Here is a 7,795-nt window from a genome sequence, read left to right on the forward strand (position 1 = left end):
CTGAGCCCATATGTTATATATAATATATTTAAAATTTAAAATTTAATTTGATTAATTCGGTTAATTCGATTAATTAACCGAATTCGAACCGAATTAACCATTAACCGAATTCTAAATTTTTTTTTAATTATTAATCAATCAAATTAATTCGATAATCGAACCGAATTAATCAAACTAATTCGATTCGATCAATTAATCGAATTAATTCAATTATTTGAACACCCTATCTCTCTCAGCTCACCATCCAAGAAAGTGAGAAAAGCTTCCGTTTCAAAATCTCAAATTTTCGAATTTTGTTCTCATTTTGCCCAAAATACCCCCGTCTTTCTTTTCAATGCCAAATCCAGGTTAAAACGCCGCCGTCGCAACAAAGAAACCCAGATTCCGAACCATGATCGTCCGAACCTACGGTCGCCGCAGCCGTGGTTTCACCCGAACATTCTCCGATTCCCTGGACGACAACGTTTCCGACTCCCTCCCCTTGTCCCATGAATCGGTTCCGTCTCAAGACATCTACGATTTCCCCTTAACGGCCACTCAAGAATCCTCTTCTTTATGGCCATCCTCTCAAGAATTCGACGACAACGGCTTGAAGAACCGAACGAAAACGTCCGTTAAAACAACGGCAACCCGAAGGAATTTTGAATTCGACGATTCGAGAGACGACGTCGTTAGAAGATCCAAGAAACAGAAGCAAAGCCAGAGCAAGAAAGAGGTTGAGTATTCGTCCATGCCGTGGATTTCGTCGACTTCGAGTCTGATGGAGGCTCAAGAAATCGGGGAAATGATGGAGCATGTGGACGAGGTTAATTTCGCGCTCGATGGCTTAAAGAAAGGCCAGCCGGTGAGGATCAGGAGAGCTAGTCTCTTGTCTTTGCTTTCGATTTGCGCCACCCTCCCACAGAGGAGACTGCTGAGAACCCATGGGTATGTTGAATTCTTGTTGGGTTTTTTGTTTTAAGGTTCTTTCTGTTGAAATCTCTTGATATGGGCATCTGGGTAGTGTTAATTTTTGGTGGATTTTTGAAATATGAATTCAAATCAGGTTAAAAGTGCATTTTGCTTCTTTTGATGTTTTGTTTTAGACTTTTGGCCTATATGGATTCGTAGTTACAGGAAGAGTTTGAAAATTTGAATTCCCTAATGAGAACCTGTACTTAACGGGAGGCATTTGAATTTGTTAATTTAAAAAATCTCCTTTGGTAGGTAGTTTGTGTTTCGGGTAGCATTTAGAAGGTCTGTTACATTCTGTTATTTTCTTTTTCCATACTGGAATCTGGTACACTTCGTCAGTATAAAAGTATAACGTCATTGACTGCACTCTTTTTTGGAATTGCCAATTGCCACTCCCAACCCTTTAATAGATTCGACCCCTGCTTGTTTCACTCTAAAAGATGGAGTGGTTTTCCCTCAAGAATTACTCTATTCACTTCGTTGTCTTTACACTGGCTTTGCAAATATGCTCTTTTCAGGATGGCTAAGACAATAATTGATGCTATTTTGGGCCTCAGCTTTGATGACATCCCTAGCAACCTGGCTGCTGTGGCCCTTTTCTATGTCTTAACCTATGATGTAAGTTTTTCATCACTTGAAGTTGCAAATTACTATTTATGAATCTAGAAGTATTTTCTGTATAATAGTTTTGAGGATTTTATGCACACATAGGGTTCATGTGAGAAGGTGTAGATCCATTAGTTATTATTACTATTATTTCTGCACAAACAAATTTTGTAAATGACTAATTGCGTGTCTTATATTGGAGTCTTACATGCTAATATGCCCTGCCACACATTTGGGTTTCCCCTTTTTTCTTCAGTTGATTTTTGTTCTTTATTTTAAAATTTTGGATGGCAAGAGGTTCATACTATGCCTAGTTTTTATGCTTTCTGTCCCTTAGACCGATATTTGGATATAGTCGAAACAAATGTTTTGAACGTGTCAATTACAGTAATCTTCAACATTTGTATGAATTTATTGTGTCAGAGTCAAGATGACCATCTCCTGGAGTCACCCTGTTGCATCCAATTTCTAATTAAAACTTTAAAGCCAATTACCCCCACTGCTAAAGAAAACAAAACAGAGAAAGTGGGCTTTAAGCTTTTGACATTACTCAAGGATGCTGACATCTCACGGGATACAACTCAAGTGTTGGATTCAAGCTCTGCAGTCATTGTTTCCAAAGTTGAGGAAATTCTTGTTAGTTGCAAGGAAATGAAGCCAAAATGCAGCGATTGTACTGGTTTACGAAGGCCTGAGTTAAGCCCAAAATGGATAGCTTTGTTAACTTTGGAGAAAGCCTGTTTGTCTAAAATTTCTCTTGAAGGTATCTAATGGAAATATCTAAGATTTATAAGTATTTATTTATAGATTGTTTTCCTGGAACTATAATGGGAGCTGAGTATAGATCTAAACACAACTGCATATCTACATATAAAATACATACTCATACACTACAGTCTGGTGCTTTTTCACTCTTTACTGATTTTTTTCATGTTTTCCCCTGGTATCATTCATTCAGATGCAACCGGTACTGTAAGGAAAACTGGGGGCAATTTCAAGGAGAAACTAAGAGAGCTTGGAGGACTTGATGCTGTCTTTGAAGTGGCCATGGAGTGCCATTCCTTTATGGAGGTGTGAGCTTGTATGTTGTGTCTGATTTTTTTCTTTTGCATTTCAACTGAAGGAGATTAAAAAAAATACTGCTTTAAATTTTGGGAATGTCTTCTGGTTTCATCTTTTACATTTACAAAGAAGACATTCATCAGTGACAATGTGACATATAATGCATTATCTTCTCTGCAGGGTTGGGTGGAGCAGAGTATATCTTCTCCTCTTACTGAAGATAAAAAGGATCTGGAGAGCCTGGTGCTGCTTTGTAAATGTTTGAAGATCATGGAAAATGCTGCATTCCTTAGTAGTGATAATCAGGTATTTCAGTTGTAATTTTCAGTTATTTTGATTTCATTTTCCTTTTAAGCTTGATTTGTATAACTAAACTGCCACATTTATTAAGCTGTTAAGACTGTTTTTCTTTACTTTTACTGTAGAGTCATCTGCTAGAAATGAAAGGGAAGTTGAAGTCTCGTGGATCTCAACTATCTTTTACGAAGCTTGTTATAAGTGTAATCAAGATTCTCTCAGGTTATTGGTGTTGCAATTACTACCTCAAAATGTCTTCTTTCTCTCTCTTTCTCACTGTTTTTTATCTTTTATAAGATTTATAGCATTTGATTAATCAATGTCATCTTTTCCAGTGCTCTATTGTAAGAGTTCTTGTGGATCGTCAAGTACTGAAAATGCTTGTGGTAATTCTAAAGCAATGGGTGATGTTGGTGAATTTGCTCCAACTGAAGATTGTAAAGGTATTAGACTGTCTTAGATTATTAAACGAATATATAGTTCTAGTGACTGCTCTTGAGCTTGATTGATTCTTTTCAATTTTGCAGTGGATAGACATGATGTGATCGACATCAGTTCGTCTGATAAATCCTCAAGCATTGAGTGGTTATCTGAAAAGAGCTTCAGTACATCTCAGAATGATCCAGGGCCTTCTACTCAGTGGTTGGGTCATTATGAACCCAGTTTTCAAACTGAAAGTGCTTCCATGAATGATAGCCGTTTACTAAAGATGAGAACCCGTTCTTCCTTGGCCAGCACGCGTAATGGGAAATTAGGAAGTCCATTTGATGAATTGCCTGTAACAAGCAATGGTTCAAAGGATGAAAAATGGCAACCTTTAGAGGATATTCAGGATCCTTTTTCATTTGATGAAGAAGAATTTGTGCCTTCAAAATGGGACTTACTATCCGGGAGAAAAAAGACATCCCAAGCTAAGAAACGTCAGAAACGTGGACCTAAAAATAGAGAAATCCATGTTGAGCATCAATGTCGATTTACAATGAGCCAAAAGGAACCGCCAAGTGTGGACAATTTCCATAGAAAATCAATCAATGAAGAATATAATCATTCAAATGTAACTTCTAGTCCTCATATGCTGAAGAAGAAACTCCAGCCATCTTTCTGACTGCCTTCTTACTGCTGTCAAGGTATTCCTAAATATGTAGTTCATATTTCACCCAACATTATGATATTCTGTACTCTCTCTTATACTAGTAGTTTATTTGATCAGTGGTGGTGTTATCTTGGCAGGTTTTGATGAATTTAACAAATGACAACCCAACCGGCTGTCGGCAAATTGCGGCTTTGGGGGCCCTAGAGACATTGTCTACATTAATTGCCTGCCACTACCCTACATTCTGCTCATATTTGCCTCACAGAAGTGAAATGAAAGAGAATTCTCTTTGTGTAGAACATCACAACCAGAAGGACAGACCTCTTACCGATCCAGAGTTGGATTTCCTTGTAGCAATACTGGGTTTGCTTGTGAACCTAGTGGAGAAGGATGAACATAACAGGTTGATTTATCTTCTTTGCATTCAGTGCTGTGGCTTTCAAAGTAGAGTTGCGTTCATTTTGTGCCTTTTTTGTATTCATTATCACAGGCACGTTGACAATTATATGTCATACTAATATGCAGATCACGGCTTGCAGCAGCTTCTGTTTCTATACCGAATTCAGAAGGATTAAGAGAGGGAAGTCACATGGCTGTCATTCCCCTGCTATGTGCCATCTTCCTTGCGAACCAAGGAGACGATGATGCTACTGGAGAAGTTCTTTCTTGGGTGAGGAACCCCACTTTATCCGTTGATACGTCTTATTTTCCCCTTATTTTTCATGGCTCGGAGCATTTTTTGGTGTTAGCAAGAATTTATCATCATTGACTTGCCTTGTAACTTTGTTGTGTTTGATTATACAGAATGATGAACCTGCTATGTTACAAGAAGAGAAAGAAGCGGAGAAAATGATTTTAGAAGCCTACGCAGCCCTACTGCTTGCTTTCCTTTCTACCGAGAGGTTAGTATCGTCGATATATTTCCCAGTGCCCAGTACCTTGTTTTCTTGCTAAACTGTTTCACTTTTTCATCGACAGTAGGAGCACACGAAATGCAATTGCCGATTGTCTTCCAAAGCACAGCCTGTCAATTCTGGTACCTGTTTTGGATAGATTTGTGGTATGTTTAATCCAAGTACCAAATTTGTTGACTGCAAAGCAATTTACTACACTTTTGAAACATATTTACGCATCCATTTTATCCTTGTGCAGGCGTTCCATTTTACATTAAACATGATATCTCCAGAGACTCATAAAGCAGTGAGTGAAGTGATCGAATCGTGTAGGATACCATGAGAAGCAATGAAATATTTTGTACAGCCTTATCTCCCTGTTTTAGATCAGCAGAGTGCCGGTGCCGACGATGATCGGAGTTGCAAAACCACGATTATCGTGGCATTGATACATTAGTTTGACTTTCCTCCACCCGCCAATTTTATGTTCCCTCTTTTTATGTTTTGATATACAGTATTATTCTTTGTAGCAGAATGCTTGCATCGTCTTGATGCAGGAGTGTACATGGAAGTGAAAGGTATAAAGAAGCTTTCAATTGCCTTTGTGTATGTTTTTGCCAAATGTATGTAATTAATGAACAAGCTTAAAGATCTTGATCTGAATATTTTCATATGTTTGTTTAACTTTGTCTGTTAGAAATTAACGATATAGCGATTGAAATATTATAAAATGATTAGTCAAATAACAAAAACATATTTTAAAAAATAAAATAATAAAACATTATCTTATTAATAGTTAAGTGATTAGGGTTGTAATTTCCAAATGTTTCATATCTCCGACTGATGTGAATCGATGCCCTTGCCTGATTTTTTCTAAATACAACTTTAAACATATCTATTTGTGGTATTGTACTTGTTCGATTTTTTCAATCACTGTTTATTATTGGTTATCTTTTACGACAAGATCGATATTAAAAAGTATGTTACTCATCTTTCTTCTCCCATAAACAGTTTTTTCATGAAACTTACTTAAAATCGATGAAATTAAATATAAACTTAAATAGGATTTTGGAGGCTTTTTTAGATTTACAAGATTTTTGGTGTTTGATCAAAATTCGAACAGTGAAAAGTATTATTTCGAGAAGACAAACAACACACTTTAAAAATTACCTCATCGGAAGGTCATTGGAAGAGATTGAAGTATTAATATGTTGAATTTTTAAATTGATTTTCATTGATTTTGAGTGTGTTTCGTGAAGAGTCAAACCTAGGAGAAGAAAGGAGTAAATACGAACGTTTTGGTGTCAATCTTGCGGTGAAAGATGATCGATGATTGATGATGATTGATTACCGACGGTGACCAAAAAGTGTATTGTTAAAAAAGTAAATTATTTAAAAGTTTAGTGATAAAATCGATACCCCATAAAATTTAATGCCTAAAATGACATTATTATGGGCATCCGTCATCATCGTCAAAATGGTGTCATTTTATCCACGTCATCATAGTGACAAGTATATGTCCACTTCAACGTGCTGTTAAAATTTAATAGTCTATGGACATAATTGAAGTGAAAATCAAAGTTTATTGTATTGGCAAAATTAAAAGTTTAATGGTATAAACAATACAACATTTAAAACTCAATGATATTTGATGTAATTAACCCTTTCTATTATTAATATTAGTTAGGATATTTACCTTTCTAGACCTCTAATTTTAACTCATATGAACTTTACCCCCCCATTTTTTCTAATTATATTTTTCCCCCTAAATTTGATTTCTGGCTGTATCCCTGCCCATTCGTATACTGATATATTGTTGCTTAATTGATTCTGAGATTCACCATTGGTATTGAGAAGAGCTGAAGAAGAAAGGTAGATGAACAGATTGAGGATATATAAGATGAGGTGAAGAAGAAAGGTAGTTGAAAATGAAATAGTTATAATATAAAATATCACTTATTACTATCCAATACTTGAGACATGGAGTTTAAAAATACTCAGCAAGCAGGTTTAGAAACTTGCAATTTAAATGATCTTTTCTTCGTAGATTCCTTCAAGATTGCATTGCAATGTTGAATTTGTGTAAAACAGAAAACAGAGTAAACTATCAGAATGGTCACTTACTTTTTATATTTGTATACATTTTTTTCACCAAGTTTAAAAAAGTTAAGTTTCGATCACTTATGTTATAGTTTTATTAAGTTTTGATCACTGTGACATTGAATATTGTTAGTTTCATGACATGGTACTTTAGTAAGAAGTTTAAACTTTATTTGAACCTCTGAAGTTTAGATAAAATACTAATTATGGACCTTTTTATAATTCAAAAGTAGTTTAGAGACAAAATTTTAACTTATCCCAACTTTAAAAAGGCAAGTGTTGAACTTTACACAATGATTAAAAAATACCTCTAAAATTTTATTAATCTCGCTACTTTAAATACAGTATGAGCACTAGATATATCTAGAAGTTACAGTGAATAACAAACTAGACTAACTGCTAATAACCAACTGAACTAACTATAACAACTATTTACAATGCTCAATAGCAAGATATCAAAGAATGTACAGTGACAACATGTAGGACACAACCAACTGATAACATTTGATCGAAAATGCTAATTGCTTCAGGCTGGATTCTCCATCTCTGCTACTATCTGGTTGGCCTTATCCAAATTCCCAGTCTTGCAGAACCCATCAATCACAAGGTTGAAGAACAATATTCCTACATTAATGCAACTCCCTCAAAAGTACACGAGCCTCTTGTATTCTATTTTGCTTGCATAGATCATTAATAATAATTGCAAAGCTATAAACATTTGCAAATAATATTTGCAACTCGGTTTCCATGAAAACTCAGTTCAAGAACTGAGATAGTTTCTGAGTCATGC

General features: G+C 35.6%; 1 pseudogene; it reads left to right on the top strand.

Moving 5' to 3' along the window:
* The first annotated feature begins 258 nt into the window (after nucleotides 1-258).
* Nucleotides 259-5,460, top strand: LOC120189321 (annotated as a pseudogene).
* The last annotated feature ends 2,335 nt before the right edge of the window (nucleotides 5,461-7,795 follow it).

Source organism: Hibiscus syriacus, unplaced genomic scaffold (assembly GCF_006381635.1).
Source record: "Hibiscus syriacus cultivar Baekdansim isolate YM2019G1 unplaced genomic scaffold, ASM638163v2 tig00004072_pilon, whole genome shotgun sequence".
In the NCBI taxonomy this organism is placed as follows: Eukaryota; Viridiplantae; Streptophyta; class Magnoliopsida; order Malvales; family Malvaceae; genus Hibiscus; species Hibiscus syriacus.